The 17,246-nt window shown below is 42.3% G+C and overlaps 1 long non-coding RNA gene and 5 other non-coding genes across 6 annotated transcripts; 5 read left to right on the forward strand and 1 right to left on the reverse strand.

The window, feature by feature from the left end:
- The first annotated feature begins 2,275 nt into the window (after positions 1 to 2,275).
- Positions 2,276 to 2,347, forward strand: Trnaa-agc. Its single transcript has one exon. It is a non-coding gene; the product is annotated as a tRNA-Ala (tRNA).
- A 2,397-nt stretch (positions 2,348 to 4,744) lies between these two features.
- Positions 4,745 to 4,818, forward strand: Trnat-cgu. Its single transcript has one exon. It is a non-coding gene; the product is annotated as a tRNA-Thr (tRNA).
- A 2,284-nt stretch (positions 4,819 to 7,102) lies between these two features.
- Positions 7,103 to 7,175, forward strand: Trnak-cuu. Its single transcript has one exon. It is a non-coding gene; the product is annotated as a tRNA-Lys (tRNA).
- Positions 7,176 to 8,700: 1,525 nt separating this feature from the next.
- On the reverse strand, positions 8,701 to 8,772 carry Trnaq-uug. The gene has a single exon. It is a non-coding gene; the product is annotated as a tRNA-Gln (tRNA).
- Positions 8,773 to 15,221: 6,449 nt separating this feature from the next.
- On the forward strand, positions 15,222 to 15,295 carry Trnat-ugu. Its single transcript has one exon. It is a non-coding gene; the product is annotated as a tRNA-Thr (tRNA).
- A 346-nt stretch (positions 15,296 to 15,641) lies between these two features.
- Positions 15,642 to 17,246, forward strand: LOC113835017. The gene is made up of 3 exons (XR_003484136.2): positions 15,642 to 15,800; positions 16,564 to 16,680; positions 16,876 to 17,246. It is a non-coding gene; the product is annotated as an uncharacterized LOC113835017 (long non-coding RNA).

The following is a 17,246-nucleotide window of genomic DNA, read 5'->3' on the forward strand; positions in this document are numbered from 1 at the left end:
GCGAAACTCTAGCAGAGAGTTCTAGTTCTGAAGCTTAAGTGTATATAACTTCCATATTCCTTTTCTACTGAACACTTTTCACTCCAGTAAATTGACCAGGAATATAACTTCTGCTTTAATTTATTTTTAAACATGCCTTTACTTGTGGAAATATGCTTTGAAACTTGACTAAGAATCACCAGTTGCATTGGAAATCAGCCTGGGCAAGGTGAGTGTGTGCATGGCTTTAATTCAGCACCAAGTGTCTGCATCTCTTTGTATTTGCTTCACTCATAGACATTGTTTTTAAAGGTACAAGAACATGACTATATAATGCTATTTTCCAAATAGTCATTCTAAGCATTCCTGTGATTTTTTAAAATTCTATATATCAAACTAATTTGCTTTTATTTCTCATACTAGCTAGGGATTTGTTGATTTGGAAGAAAAATTATGTATCTAGTTTAAATGAACTATCTGTTTTATTCCAGGATAATAAAGAAAAAGTTACAAAATATTTGCTGAAAAGAAAGGGAATTGGTTTTGCTGGGCTAAGAAACATGGCTTACCTGCATGACCGACCATTCACCATCGGTGATCAGGCACATGGCTGCCTGAGAAAACTAAGTTTATGAGACTAATAATGAAAACTTTGGAAAGACTGGTGGAAAACAGCCAAGAGTCACTACCCTGCCCATTACCCTTAGTTACCTGAAACCCAAGTCCCATTCACCTTTCCCAAAGTCCTACAATACTGGTCTCTAGACTATGCTTTTTAAGTTTAAAGCATTCTACCTTTTCAAATGATTCTCTTGCCATATGGCTTGTTATCTTGTCTGTTCCTCATCCCAGGGATGCACCATTTCAGAATTTTCATACGATCAGTGCCTTATCGATTTTACTTCAGCAGGGCCTGGAATAGGAAGCACGCACCCACAACCTCAGCATCTAGGAGACCGAAGCAGGAGGGTCACCGGGACTTTAAGGCCATTTTGGGCTACAGAGTGAGACCCTGTCTCAAAAGAGCAACCAAAGATGCCACATCAAAAACAACCAACCAACTGACAAGCAGACGAAAATATTGGAGCTGGGGGGATGGCTCAGTGGGGAAAGTTCAGAAGCATGAAGACGTGAGCTTGGATTCCACCATATGCACTTTAAAGGCAGACATGGTAGCATGTGTCTGTAACTGGATAATTTAGCCTAACCGACAAGCTCCGGGTTGTGAGAGAGACTCCGTCTCAAAAACTAAAGTAGGTGGATAATTTAAACCAGTCACTATTTCTCAAAAATTGTCTGCTTTGACACTGAATTTAGGTTCTCTTGGTAAGGAAAAATGGGAGGAAAGCTGGCGTCTTATCAAGAAAGGTTTTCTAGCCTCGGCTTTGTCTTCCTGTTCTCTCCTGCTATACTCTCTGCCTTTTGAAGCCTTAGTTCTGCCTCAGTTTCCCTGGTTTTCCCATCCTCCTGGTTTGCCTACAGGTGTCTGTGTACATGAGGATTTCCCTGAACTCTTCATGCAGGAATACGATCAGGCTTCCTGAGTGGGAACGTTCCAAAGGTGGGCAAGCCACTCCGTGCACAGTAGGTAAAGCCACAGAGAAGAGAAGCTGAGTCCGTGAGGAAGAGCGCTGCTGACTTCATCCCTGCCGGCTCTGAAGACTCACCGAAGAGTCTGAGATTTCGAGTGCTACTGCTTTCCTTGGCATCCTTTGGATAAAGCCTGGCGCAGTGGGGTGGCTGTCTGACATCTTGACGTTTTTGTTCTCCCAGTGGCTGAGACAGGGAAGCTGGTTTTTGTTGGAGAACCCTGTTTCCCAAGGCTCCCAATTTTGACTGGATTTAGAAGTTCGGGAACAGAATTCGAAGACATTAGGGCATTGGCAGGTCCGTGCATTCTTTCTCTCCGTAATTGTAGATAAGACTTAGCAAAGCATTCCCTGTGCTTTCTGGAAGGATCTCTCCTTAGTCCTGAAGGAAGGCGCAGGAAGGAAGGATCCTGGACATTTATTGAGATCTCCGATCCCAGATTGTTCACACATGTTATTGAGTGTCTGCGAAAGTACAGGTTGTTCAGAAAACCCTGGTAACTGTATCTTCTAAAAGAAAGAGAGAGAGAGAGAGAGAGAGAGAGAGAGAGAGAGAGAGAGAGAGAGAGAGAGAGAGAAAGAAAGAAAGAAAGAAAGAAAGAAAGAAAGAAAGAAAGAAAGAAAGAAAGAAAAGGAAGAAATTTGCCAATCTAAAAAGGACTTTGGATTTTATAAAGATGAGTTTGAACAACTAGACTTTGGGCATTGGGGATGTAGCTCAGTGGTAGAGCGCATGCTTAGCATGCATGAGGTCCTGGGTTCGATCCCCAGCATCTCCAGGTTTCTAGGGGAAGATGTCCTCCTACTTTTAAGATTCAAATTTTCTCTTTAGTCTACTTACTGCTATGCACAAAGTGTCATCCTGATACCTCTGGTAAAATGTTCATTATGCACAAAGTGTCATCCTGATACCTCTGATAGAATGTTCATTTTCATATGTGTGATTTTTGCAGGTTCACAGCTCTGAATATGGGGGTATGGTGTTCTCCCTCCACTCTCCACTTGCACTGGAAACACTACCTCTTTATAAAATTTAGTGATTTTGTAGCACTGCTGTAAGGGGCTTTGTCTGGTGGGCCCTTTGTCTAAGAGGTATGCCTCCTTTGAACTTTTGCCTCAACTTCCAACCTGCAGCACTCTGTGACATTAACAAATAAAGGGAGTTTAGAAAAGTTTTATGGGCTGGAGAGATGGCTCAGCCATTAAAGGTTAGGCTCACAACCCAAAATAGAAAAGTTTTACAATGGCTTTATTCGTCCCTACCCTCTACCCCCAACCAAGCCTATGGCAACCATCACTGAGAGTCTGAGCTTTAAATCAAGAGCTTTTAAACCTGGGGTTGTAGGGTTGGAGGTGGGGGGTTAATCAAGTTCTTAAAGAGAACTGTGGGTACTGGCTCTTCTTTCCATCTGACTGTGGCATTTTGGAAAATCAGGTATAGTAGGGTCTCCTGCTCAGGCAACTTGACCCTAAGGAAAGAGGACACTAAGGTGTGAGTCTTAGACTGGATTTCTGGTTAAATCACCCTGTGTTGCCAACTACTAACCAGTATTATAGGCCTGAGAAAAGCAACCCTGAAGTATTAAAGATACAAGGACATTTAAAGTAGTTAATTTAAAAATAGCCGCAGCGTTTACCAGCTTTCCAAGTCACAGGTTAAGAGTCCACAGAACTTTTCCTGGCTAGTGCCTTGCATTTTTGTTGTGCCAAAGTCTAACTAGCACTTGCCAAATACCAAGACATCTATGCAATAGTTTTAATGGCATTTTGTTGTTATTGATGTTGTTTGTTTTATTGTGGGGGGAGATCAAACCTAGAATGTGCATGTAGGTAATCACTCTGACCTCTTAGCTATATTCCCTAGCCCTCTTTTTACTTTTTTTTTTTTTTTTTTTTTTTTAAATTTTGAGACAAGGTCTCACTAAATTGCCAAAGCTAGTCTCCAACTTCAGGTCCTTCTACCCCAGTTTCCATGTATCTTGGATTACTGACCTGGCTACCATTCCTGGTTTGGTAACTAACCTCAGACGGTGGTAACTACCTCCCTTCATTTCATTCTGCTCCTGCCTTTCTTTGTTGTCACTTCTTGGCCCTCAGCAGAATATGATTGTGATGGCTAATCTTGGTTGTCAACTTGACTGCATATGGACTCAACTAAAACACAAGCTGTTGGGTACTCCTGTGAGGGATTTTCTTAATCAGATTATTTGATGCAGGAAGACCATGCCAAATCTGGGCGGCACTACAGATAAAAGGATTCTGAGGAAACTTTGCTTTTTGTTTGCTTGCCCTCACTCTTGCTGGCAAAGTGTTGCTGACCTATTTCTTCGTTGGTATTAGAAACAACTTCTTTGGGATTACAATGTAGATGATCTAAAGTTACACGTAAAGTTGTACACGAATTTATTAACAATTCACATTTTGTACGAAGACTTGAACATCTGCAGATTTTGGCACCCGCGGGGTCTTGGAACCAACTACCCTGTAAAACGCCCAGCATTGCATTTAACTTCTCCATGAGAGGATCCGTGGGGAGTATCGCAGAACCACCAACAAAATGAGGAAGGAAGAGAGGAGAAGGAGCAGTTACAGGACTCCTGACGCCTCCCCAAGGCTGTTTTGAGACAATGTCTGAAACTATCCATCTCAGCGCCTTCCTAAGAGCTGCGGGATAAATAACACTGGGTTCTGGAGTTTGAATTTTAGAAGCAAGGAGATAGTGCCCCAGGCACTAGCTGTAGCTTTCTGAAATTAAGTCAAGTCTGGTTGGAGGCAAAGCGCTAGGTTTTCTTTTTTCAATACTCAGTGTGCTTTTTTCTAAACCGCCAAGAATGCCATTGACTTTGCTAAAATATGACTGCTATGTTTTGAGAATAGCTCTTGATGAACATCCAGGCACATGGCGGTTCTGAATTACCAAACTGGAAACCAGTCCCACCTCACTTGGAACGGTAATCTCTCAGAACCCTTCGGGTCCCTGGCTTGCACGCTTTCGGGGACTGGCTCCGTGCGTTTTCCCAATAATCGAGTGTGTTCAAGTGTTTTGTTGGTTTGAAGGTAGTGCTTTTATTTTGGCGATAGTGTCAATCCATCCTAACAGCACATACACAATACCAATTAAAATTTTTACCTAATGTACTGTGATTTGATCAAAAACTAGAGTGGGTGTTTCGGGTGGCTCCGTGGCTTAGTTGGCTAAAGCGCCTGTCTCGTAAACAGGAGATCCTGGGTTCGAATCCCAGTGGGGCCTTGTTCGTATTTTTGAAACCAGGCCCTGACAAATTCTTAATCTGAAATCATGTTTAGTTATATAACCAAATCTATTATTTGCAAATTCAGTCTCTCTGACCACTGCTTCTGCTTCCTCCAGTACAAACGCTTCAAGTTCTCTAACAATCTAGCACAAGGTTAAGAGAATTTCTAACAGAAAATTGAAAGTGCTTCAACTTAATCTTTATAAAACATTCTACTGCGTTCTCAAACTCTAAGCACCTTACTTAAGCAGATTGAAGGTTGTCGAAGCTCATCGGACACTTTCCGAGTTGCATTTTGTGTCTTTTCTCATGACCGTTTAATCTAAGAATACTCACTAAAGTAAGCATTGCTGTGCACATTGTTTGTTTGTATGTGTTCTAGCTAGCTTTCTGCTGCTCTGATAAAACACTATTTCAGCTTAGACTTCAGATCGCAGCCCATCAATGAGGAAATTCACCCCAGGCAGGAGGGCTTTGGCTGAGCATGATCCAGAAGCTAGCCAGGAAGAAGTGTTCCTCCGTGGTTGTCACCTCAGTTCTTGCTAGAACACATACTAACACTGTTGCCTTCATCACATTTACCACAACTGCTTCCTCTCACTCTTTCAAGGCACCCCAAAATATTTCTCTCCCCTTCTTATGTCCCCTTCCACCTTGTTTTGAGACAGTCTCGCTGTGTACCCCTGGCTAGTCTGGAACTTGTTATAGACCAGAATTCTGCCTTCCTCTTCCTCCCGAAGGCTGAGATTAAAGGTGTAGGACACCTTGCCCAGCCTATCCATTTGTGTTGTTATTTAAGATAAATTGTCACAATTTTAAGCCACACGGGTCTCGAACTTGTGATTCTCTTGCCCTGGCCTCCAGAATGCTAGGCTTACATGTCTGTGCCACCATCCCTGATTCCTCCCACACCACCCCCACCTTTCCACACAACAGCTGAGTTCAATTAGTGTTGCCTGTTGGAGTGCTTACCGATCTTGTGCAGGTCTTGTGCAAGTAACCCTAATTATTATAAATTCATGAGTACAACGGCTGTGTCACATCCAGAAGATAGTGTTTTGTTTTTTCTCACATCACTTCCCCCATCTTTCAGGTCTTACATTTTCTCCCGTTTGTGATATTCCCTGAGTCTTGGGAGGAGAGTTAATAAAGATCCTGAAGGGACTCTAATAGGCCCAAGCATGGCAAATACGACTGTCAGGCTTTGCCCTCCCCCATACCCTCTACCACGCTAAAAAGCTAATGTGGGGCTCACTGTGGAGCAGTGGTGGGGCACCTTTAATCCCAGCACTTGGAAGGCAGAAACAGGCAGATCTCTGTGAGTTCGATGCCAACCTGGTCTACAAAGCGAGTTTCAGGACAGCCAGGGCTACACAGAGAAATACTGTCTCAAAAAACAAAACAAAAAGAAAGAAAAAAAAAAAAACAGCAACAACAAAAACATATTAGATTGCTTTCCTAAAGTTAGCAACCAAGACCTATTTCCTTATTTGTGCACTTTCTTTTTCTGAGGCTGACTACCAAGGTTCAGCAATCAAAGTATTGAAGTCCAGCAATCAAAAGTCCCTTTTCGGTGTCCTAATTAACATGCCCAATCAAAACAAACCAACTCATCGTGACATGGGGTTTCCCCTTTATAAACTGCCATTTGCTTATGGACCACATCTGTCTCCTCTCTAGCCAGCCATTTGTCTAGCCATTTGTCTTATTTCTTCTGAGAACTCTGCTCAGTCCCACAGTCCCTCATTCTGATTAGGCTGTTTGTTGAGTTCTTTGCATATTCTAGACACTAATCCTCTATCATATATGAAGATGGTAGACACTTCCCCCATTCTGTGAGTACTGCTTCAGTCAGCTTTCTTTTTGTTGTTACATGAGGTTCAATTTGTTGATTCTTGGTCTCATTTCCTGTACAATTCAAGTTCCAGGAAGTCCTTACCTGTGCCTGTCCCTACTTTTCCTCTGACAGTTTCCAATGTTTCTTTCTCTTTGCATGTGTTCTTGCACTGTGCACTGTTTTGAGCACATGTTTTTATTTTATCTAAATGTCATGATATATAAAAATATTTTTTTAGGTTCATGTGCTTTTTTGTGTGTTAACTTGACACAAACTAGGAAGAAACATCAACTGAGAAAATGCCATCAGATTGGTCTGTACACAAGTTTATGGGCATTTTCTTGAATAATGATTGGTGTCACAAAAAGGTCCAGCCCACGGTGGGATACGTCGTCCCTGAGTAGGTAAATGACTCTACAAGTGTAACAAAAGGACCTGTATGTGCCCGGCTAGCTCAGTCGGTAGAGCATGAGACTCTTAATCTCAGGGTCGTGGGTTCGAGCCCCACGTTGGGCGTAAGCTTTTTCTGTGAGTTCGAGGCCAGCCTGGTCTACACAGCCGGTGCCAGAATAGGCTTCAAAGCTACACAGGGTCAAGCACCACATGCAGTCAATCTATGTGATTAGATTTGAACCAGGACAGTGGTTGCTCGATAGAGATTAATCTAATGATCACATCATTAAATTATCTTTTAATTTTTGAAAATGGATCCTTCCATTTCTATCATTTCATAAAATTCAAGGAAGGTGCTGGGTACATTGGGATCTGTTTGAAGAGTCACTTTGGGGGTAGAAAACCAATGCTGTGGGTCCCTCAGAGAACCACAAACTGGATGTGTTGGCTGCAAGCATGCCTGGGGTTGTACTCATCATACATGGCACGGGATGGAGGGAAGCTGTTAGGCCATTCAGAAAAGAGAGTTAGTTCTTTGTGTGAGAACCCATTCCAATAGTATCAATGGAATAGAAGACAGGGTCACTTTTGCACTTCCACCGGAAAAAAAGTCATTTCCTTCTGAAGTTACAGTAACACCATCACAGTCCACACAAAGGAAGTACAAACACCACAGGAATCCAAATGATTTGTTTTCACGAAGTTATCAAACGATTTGTTACAGTTTCTCTGTACAACCAGTGGTAACTCATAATACCAGCTAATGACATTAATGGTTAATGGGCAACTGGTCTCTGAAATAGGACTCAACTCACTTTCCCGTTATGTACGAGAAAACTAAAGCATAAAGATAAGAAGCGCATCTGAGAACAGATCACCAGATTTAAAGCTCGCTTTTTAGGCCAGTCTGGTGGCTCATTGCCTGTAATCCCAGCACTTGGGAGATGGAAGCTAGAGTAGCCTACATAAAGTCTTGTCACAAACAAACAAACAAACAAACAAACAAACAAACAAAAGAGCCAAGCAACAAAACAAACAAAAACATAAGCTCCCAGATATTTGGTCTTTTCCTAATTTAGTTCCTATCCCTTTGGGGGAATTCTCTCCTCCAGTCCCCCTCCTACCTCCTATCCGCTCATTCCTAGTCTACATTGCAGGATCAGGCTATTGTTTCTCCAGGAGACTGTTTGCCAAGGGATGCCATGAGATGTTTGTTCGCCAGTTTGTTCGGAAGGAATTCTGTCGCAGCAGCGTCTGTGCTAGGAACCCAGAAGGGGCTCAATTTCAGGGCTGGGCCTGCGATCTTTGCACAGGCATCCGAGCTACCTTCGTGGTTCCAACCTGCTGGAGTTGAGTTTTTTTCTCTTTCAGTGCGGGTCGCGGGGGTGGGGGCACGAAACAGGAAAATTACAAAGAGAAATATGAGATTCAGGAGCAAGCGAGGTTGAGGGGGTCGCAGGCAGAAACAGGAAGGGGTTTCTATCACAGCTATTGGGACTTCTCCACCTGGCAAGGAATTTTTCTTCAGGGTTTGTTACCTCTGTGTTTGTGTTTTGAGAGTCCATTGTCACGTGGAGTAGAAGAACAGGTTTTTCCACGTTTACATGGGCTGGAAATTATAAAAGGACCTTTATAAAAGAGCCTTCACAGGTCCCACCGAGATTTGAACTCGGATTGCTGGATTCAAAGTCCAGAGTGCTAACCATTACACCATGGGACCGACAAAAGAGAGGGAATATGTAACCATAGTTGTAGAACTTGGTATGAACTACACTTTGGAAGAGCTAGGTTAAGCTTCAATTTTGCTAAAGCTGTTGGGAAAGATGAGGCAACACATTAACTGTAACAGAGATTACAGCTCTCTCTCTCTCTCTCTCTCTCTCTCTCTCTCTCTCTCTCTCTCTCTCCTCTCTCTCTCTCTCTCTCTCTCTCTCTCTCTCTCTCTCTCTCTCTCTCTCCTGGGGAGGACATAAATTTGTCTGGAGAAGACAGCAGGAGTAAATTTATGAGGCCTGCGTCTTACACAATTTAGAACTCAGTTAAGAGAAAGGATAGACACCAATGCAAAATTAGTCACGGCTATTGAAAAGCTTGTGTGATGTACGGGGATAAAACTGGAGCAAGATTTCCTGCCGAGTCCCAGGTAATTTCCATTATGATAAATACTTTTGCAAGTTTTACAAAAACGCATTTTACATAGGGTAACCTCTACTAAGGCCACAGGAAGGACCCCTCAGAAGAGAATTTTTGACATTTAACACTCATGAGAAATTATCACTCTAGCGTGTGATTTGACAGTGCTGGAGGGATGGTTCAAAAGTTAAGAACACTGGCTGCTCTTGTGGAGGATGGAGGTGGTGTGGTGTGGGGGTGGTGTGGGGGGTGGGGGGTGGGGTGGGGGTGGGGGTGGGGTGTTCAGTTCTCTCACGCCCCGCAACAGTCAGCTCTCTACCACCTCCATAATCAGGGGAACTGACTCCCTCTTCTGGTCTCCAGGGCCATTGCACACATGTGATACACACTCAGACAATCAGACAGGCACACACACACACACACACACACACACACACACACACACACACACACAAATCAAAATTTGAATTAAAAAATAATCTGTGTTTGCAGTCCCCCCCCCAAAAAAAAACTTGCTCAGAAATGTTTTAGGCATGTCTAAGAATAGGCATTTGAGGTCCTACAAACTTGGAATAATGCGGGTCTTTTTAATTGCCCCTAAAAAGAACGGGACTGTCTGTGCTACTTGATAGCTTGGGAGTTGGGGAACAGGGATTTATGTTTAAACAAACAAGACACCGTTGTTGCTGGAGTGTAATGTACAGTGTGAAGGGGAATTCCTGGAAAGAAGCTGTGTCTGCAAAGGTGGATGGACTGAATAGAACTTTGGTGATGTGGCGAGTCTGGAACGTTGCAAGTCCAGAGCCTAATTACAGTTTATCCTGGGCTATCTATAGCCCTCTAAATAGCCATCGCTTGCCCACCTGTGTTTTGTGCTAACAGATAAAAACCAATTGGAATTTTTGAACGCTATCAGACAGCATCTGGAATTTATAGCTGACAGCTTTCCGCTTGGCTTTAACCCACCTTTCTGATGTTTCCACAAATGTATTTGAAAAGTGCCCCTCTGTTACTATAAAAACTTCATGAAACTACGTTGTTCCCCACTGGAACGTGGAATTTGGGGTAACCTAAATTTGTATTTCCGGGGCCAGAATCACTCATGTTTGTCTTCAGAATAAACTTTCTCTTAGTTCTTTTGATGTGAGATCTGTGGGGTCTCTGTCTCTGTCTCTGTCTCTGTCTCTCTCTCTCTGTATGTGTGTGTGTATGTGTCTGATTTTTGTCAATAATAGTACATTCTGTAAATCATACTGTAGGAAATATACATTCATTTCCAAATAGGTTGAAGAGATATACATCAAATTTTTTGCTTCATCCTGGAGATAAAGTAATTTTCACTTTTTGCTGAGTTTGTGGCATTTGACTTTTGTGGGTTTTTTGCAAGCATACATCAATTTAGTGCTTGCAATAGAAAAGTACAGAAAACAATGTCCCTCAGTATGAGGCTTTCTTATAAGTCACATTCATTACATGTTGACTGGCCTCTGTGTAAAATATGGCTGTGATTATACCATGCAGAATGTGAAAGAGCCCGAAGAACACAGAGGATGAGTGCAGCATATTAACCGTGGTCAGAAAAACGAATGGGAAGCTCTGCCTCATTCTTGATGATCTCAGGACTTGAGCAAAATACTTACATATGACTGAATTGGGTTTAGTGACCATTCAGTTCCAGACCTCCTAAGAATCTATTTAGAGAAAAATGTTCTGATTATTGAAAACTGCTCAAATTAGAAATGTCAAAATATGAGCAATCAGCATAGGGACTGAAGAAGAAAGAAAAAGAGGCATCTCTTATGTATTGAGTACTCTTAAGACTATTGGACATGCTGGGTGAGGAGGGGCCGGTAGAATCCAAGGCTAGAATGTGTGTGTGTGTGTGTGGGGGGGTTCTTAGGCCCCAGTCTTCTGGCTGACACTGGTGGCCTACAGCCCTTTCTTCTTGCAGGATAGAGGCACCCAACCTCATGTTGCCAGACCTGAACAACATCAGATGATTTTCCCAGAAGGGCATACTGCCAGTCAAACCACGAACCACAAGAGGAGTTTCTGGTAACCACAATAGTGATTCACTGAGCTGTAAAAGCGCATTTGACAGTAGCAGCAAAGAGAGGGAGGGGCACAGTTCTGAACTGTTACCTGCAGCAGTGAGGAATCCTGTAAAGATTTTAGTGATCCATGGGCTTACCACAGAAAAGAATGTTCCCATGAGCCAGTATAAAGCACCTCTTATTGGCAGACATTTCAAATCTAGATTTTAAGCATGAGGTTAAGAGAAAGAAATTCTCAGAAAGAAAGGGACATTTTAGACTCTAGACTCTAGAGCATGGCTGTGGGCTTCTGGGGGTGGGTGGGAGGGGTGTGTGTGTGTGTGTGTGTGTGTGTGTGTGTGTGTATGTACGTGACACAGTGTTTTAGTACTAGCTGCACTTCCCATTTTGATGTCTCTCAAACTATAATTTGAAATTACAGGGTGGCTTTGGAGATGCCTTGGATGGGGTTATAATCTGGTAAGATACAATTAGGAGCCTCTGGAGTTGTCCCTTCTTTTGCTGTAAATGAGTTTCTAACAAGAATTTCTAAATCTGCAGGTTTATAAACAGGAAGGAGAAAGACCACAGAAACATGCTACTGATAAATCTTTGATGTGTTTAAAAGAAGAAAAACCTTGAAATTGCAAACTGTTTGGAAAGAAATGAAACTGGTAGCGATGGTTTAACCCAGCACTCTTCCAGTAATCCCAGGACATGGATTCAGAGGCAGGGAAATGACCACATGTTCAAGGCTAGTCTTAAGTACACATTCTTAAGTACACAGTCTTAAGTACAGGCCAGCCAGAGGCACACTGTTAGAGAATGGAGGGCAAGCTGTAATAGTGTTTGTAATTGTCACAGTCAAACTGTGTATTAGAAATGATAGCTGAGCCCGTTGGTGCATCAGCACTTGAATGTTGAGGCAGGAAGATCTCAAAAGTGAAGCCAGGCTGTTCCATGTCTCAAAAGAAAGAAAGGGGAGTGGGGAGAAGATAATGTATTATGATGTCTTCTGTGTGATAGATCACATAAACATTCTCCTTATCCTACATCATGTGGACAAGGGTGTAATTCAGAATTACCCAAACCTGCAAATGCCAGGAGGGCATGAGCTGTTTTCCATGGATTTTTTTTTCCGAGTTAGTTGTAGAGAATGAGTTGATGAGCTTCTTACATTAGATCTTATCTTTGTAAACCACATTGTTTTCTTTTGCCTTAGCTAAGAGAATTTGACAAGGCAAACTAGTTGAATAGTTAGTTTGAACAAAATATGTTTCTACAAGATGTTTTGCGAGAGACCAAATTTCGCAGGAACACATGGTGGTCAGCCTGCTTCTGCTTTATGTGGCACACAGCTCTAGGGGAATCATACTCGGAGCCTTCATTTGAAGAGTACAGGCCTGTTTCTTTGAACTGTTGAGTATATTGAGTAAATATAAACCAGAATTTCAATTGCCAAAAACTTTTACTTTTGCTAATAACATCTGAATTATTCATGAAGATGAGTTTAATCCCAGAGGGTGAAATTCTTTTAAGAACAATTTAAGGAGTTACTCTCTTTTGAAAACTTATTTTTATTCAGTGCATACAAGACTTCAAAATATAGAAGAGTCAGAAAAGATTCTACCTAACACATGGTAATATCCATTTGCTTAAATGACAACAAAGGCCCACAATCACACCTGGCAATGCAGCTAAGTGGTACAGTGCTTGTTTGGCATATCCACGACCTTGAGTTCCTCACAGTTCCAGCCATGCAAGGAAGAGCCACATGTAGAAATGCTCAGAAACTCTGTAAATCAGTGAAATTTACACTAAATTTATAGTACTATGCTGGGGATGTCCCTCAGTACTTGCCTAACATGTATGAGGCCCTGGATTCAATACCCAGCACTACGTACACATGGGGGGGGTATTACATATTAAGATATTAACATAACACACTTCCGGGTGTGTGAGCAGCCTTAAAATTTCTAAGCAGCTTGGATAGGTTTCCACTGAACAAATTAGGAGCAATTTGAACATAACAATTCAGGGTAGAATACATTTTAAGTCTATAGTGATACTTAAAAAAAAAAAAAGAAATAGAAGAGGAGAGAGAGAAAGCTTTTTGCAGAAAATTATCCACTGTGTATGTAGATAGAATTATAAAACCGAGGAAGCAAGAGAGGAAGACATTCCAAAGTGGTTACCAAGATTAAAGAGTATACACCAAAGTGTAAAAACCTCATTGCTTCACCCAAGAGTATCTTGCCACAGAAAAAAACAAAACAAAAACTATCAGCTGAACTACATCGTAGTCTTACTAACAGAATAAAAACAGTTAATTATGTAAAGTCAAATGCATTAAATTCAAGGTTATTCTCTTTATCATGTGATAATATGGAAGTTGATTGCAAGCAACTGTTATTGATGACATTGATGACTGAGACACGATGGTTGTGGAGACATGTTCTGTCAAGATTGTTTGAAATACAAAATGTACTCTTAGTGTTGCTACAAGGCAAGAAACCCCTTTGGTGTCAACTTTTTGAAGTCATAACCTGGATAGCCTGGCTTGTTTGTCTAATATTTACAGTATCGTCATAATCTTTGTTTCTACACTAAGGACGAGTAACAAGTTTTTCAGTAGCAGATAAGGTTAAAAGAAAAAAAAAGTTGGAAAGCTGGAAAGCAGTTTCTACAGATGTTAGGACATGTTGTGTAGGTGACAGTGACTCTGAATAAAGTGGGGACTGGTCTTGATACCTCACATCTGCAAAGATTATCAAACAACACCTTAAACATTTGTTAGAGGCTCTCGAATTTTATTTTTCATTACAAGAAGATCCATGTGTAGGGAATTCTTGGATCCAAAACCATTTCTTTCATCAGAAGATACTTAAATTTAACTGTGTCCCTACAAGATCTCTTGTTGGAGTTAATGATGAAACACTGAAAATAAACATTAAAAATACAACATCACTTCCTTCAATTTATATAAAATTCAAAAATAACTATTATGAGCTTGCTGAGATGGCATTAAAGTCTCTCCTTTTGTCTGTTTTTGTTTTGTTTTGTTTTGTTTTTTTCCAAGACGGGTTTCACTGTAATAGCTCCTGCTGTTCTAGAACTCATTTTGTAGACCAGGCTGCCTCTGCCTCCCAAGTGCTGGAATTAAAGGCATGTGCCACTACTGCCCACCAAATCTCTCCTATTATAAACCCTTGTTTTCAGGCAGGGTCTCTCTACATAGTCCTGGGTGTTTTGGAACTCACAGTGTATACGAGGTCAACCTTGACCTCAAGAGATCTATCTACCTCTACCTTCCAAATGTTGGGATTAAAGTGCTGGGCCACCATGTCTGGCTCATTTTATCGTAGCAGTAGAAACTCTAACTAAGAAAGAAATTGGTACCAGGCCATGAGGTATTATGTGACAGACCTGACCAAATGCTTTTGGTGGCATTTGAACTTTGGGCTGGAACTTAGTAGGCTGTTCTTTTGGAGCTTGAAAGATAAAAACACAGAAAATGATGCATGTAATAGAGGCTTGTGAAGTTTCAGACTTTGAACTAAGAATCTGGTAGTAAAACATGCAGTTAGTCGTGATCAGAGGGGGGAGATGGAAAACGAGACAAGGGTAAAAGCATCCCCCATACACACACATAGGGACTCACACATTTCTGGTCCCTAAGATTTCTGGTGCGAGATTTCAGAAGACAGTGGGCTTCTGCGAGCTGTTCTGTACTGTGTCTCCCACCTTCCCTAGACTTGCTCTGTGGGAGCAGGGGGCCCTGTAGGACAGGAGCTGAATGAAGGCTGAGCGTTTTCATACGTGGTTGATATTCTTGATCTTTTCGAGACCATTCCACGTGGCTATTGAACAATAAATTAAAATTAAATCTATAGTAAAAGGAGAAAAAAATCTGAAACTATACTCAAATTATTTTAAATATAAATGAACAAAGTGACCTGAAGAAATTAAATAGAGGTTTATTTTAGGAGCTGCCACAGCAGCTGGCTCCATGGCTTAGTTGGTTAAAGCGCCTGTCTTGTAAACAGGAGATCCTGGGTTCGAATCCCAGTGGGGCCTATCAAGCTCTCTCTTTTTTTCCTTCCTGCACGTTTCTTTAGTTGCGTGGATGGATGAAGGAGCAGTTAGCCTTGAAAATGGTGGAATAACAAAGAACAAGCACAGGCTTTGCAAGCCCTCTTCTCATCCAGAAACAAATGAATAGAACTTACAAGAACAAAAAGGGGACCAGAGCGAGCGTGCTTAAAAAAAAGAAAAAACCTTATAAGAATAAAAAGGGTACCTACTGAGTGAGTGTGCCAAGATCGTTTTTAGGAGCGTTGTCATGGGTGTGCCCTCTGGGCGCACAGTGGCCCGAAAGTGGGAGGGAGGGGGTACGGGAAACCGCAGCTGATATTCCAGAACAAGAAAGGGCTATTGCCAGGCTGGAAGTTGCGGTGGGACTTGGTGACTGGAACTGACTTGGGGGAACTCCTGACCAACGCAATTATAACATTTTGGAAAGAGCACCCTCTGCTAGCAAGTTGGGAGGCTGCTGCTCCTCACGCAGAGTTCCCGTTGTTTGGTGAGTGAGTGAGTGAGTGAGTGAGTGAGTGAGTGAGGGAGTGAGTGAGTGAGCGAGCGAATCGATGTCTCCTGTCTCAGTGTTTTCTACCTTCAGGGTTAAAGGCAGGTCTCTCATCTGCCTCCTTCCAGCTTCCTTCAATTTTCTTGCTTGCTTTGAGATTCAGTAGTAGGTTTGGGGTCTTGTAGACGCTTGGTGATTAATGAATCCTTAGTGCAAGCTAGTTGTACAGCGCCAGCGCAGAAGGGGTCGAAAAAGTACAGAAAGGGTCCTTCCAAAACTTCCGAATCAACCGGAGAGGGGAGCCCACCTCCCATACCCCTTTGACTTCCCGCTCACGTGGCTTCCTGTTCCTGCTCAGATGTCCGTGCTGAAGAGACCAGAGACTGTCCTTAGCAGGGATGTTTTGTTTGTTTGTTTGCTTTTTGTTTTTTTAAATGAGTGTTCCTTATTTGTTTGATTTTGAGATAGGGTCTCTCTGTTTTTGCCCTGGCTGGCCTTGAACTCAAAGAGATCCTCCTGCCTCTGCCTGCTGAGTGAAGGGATTAAAGTCCTGGTCCACCCCATTTGGCCAGGCAGTGTCTTTTAATAATAATTGTCTTACAAGAGCGGAACGATCTTATAGTAACAACATTTCTGTTTTCTCTCAGAGCTGAGGGGAAAATCATAAACTCAGAATAATTATTCATTCTGGCATGACTTCCCTTCTGTACATTTAAAAACAACATTTTCTAATGTTTGTGGATACACACATGCTTAGTAGATCAGAAAATGTGGACATGGCGGAGAGCAAAGATCGATTTGAACAGGCAGCTTCTGCGGAGACAGCAGTGTGGAGTTTGGAGGGAGCAGCAAGCTTCTGGGTTGAGTTCACATCATGGTGAGTGCAAAGCAAAGAAACGGCCGAGAGACACGGGAGAAGAAGCTGCATTACAGCACGTCAAGAAACATGGGTCCTTTGCAAAGTAAAACCCTTCCCAGCAAAGAAAGAACGGAATTTTACTGTAGAGTTCATATGTACCCACGCAGGGGTACACACGGAGCAGAACGCTCATGCTACGTTTATTTATTCCAGGTGCACAAAAACATCAGTCCGGGTGACCGAGTGACCGGTCGTTTCCTCCCAAGAGTTCCAGCAGAAACAAATAAATGTGCAAGTGTATCAGCAATCCTCCAAAGGGTGTCAGCTATCTCCACAACTCAAGTGTAGAAATCTGATGTTAGGGGAGCCTTTCTTGATTAGTAAGAACGTCAATCTGACCACATGTGAACGTTTGGGGACACCCAAATGCTAGTTAAAGCATCATGAATAAGGCTTGTCTCTGACTGGCATACGTTGTCTCTGTCTGGTTTAAGAGTTGGGATGGGAGAGGTGGTGCTCATAACCAAAGTCCTCCCTCTGTTGCTGTGTTTGGAAGCGTTTGAGCCTGGTTAGTTTGAAGAACA

Source organism: Cricetulus griseus, chromosome 3 (assembly GCF_003668045.3).
Source record: "Cricetulus griseus strain 17A/GY chromosome 3, alternate assembly CriGri-PICRH-1.0, whole genome shotgun sequence".
In the NCBI taxonomy this organism is placed as follows: Eukaryota; Metazoa; Chordata; class Mammalia; order Rodentia; family Cricetidae; genus Cricetulus; species Cricetulus griseus.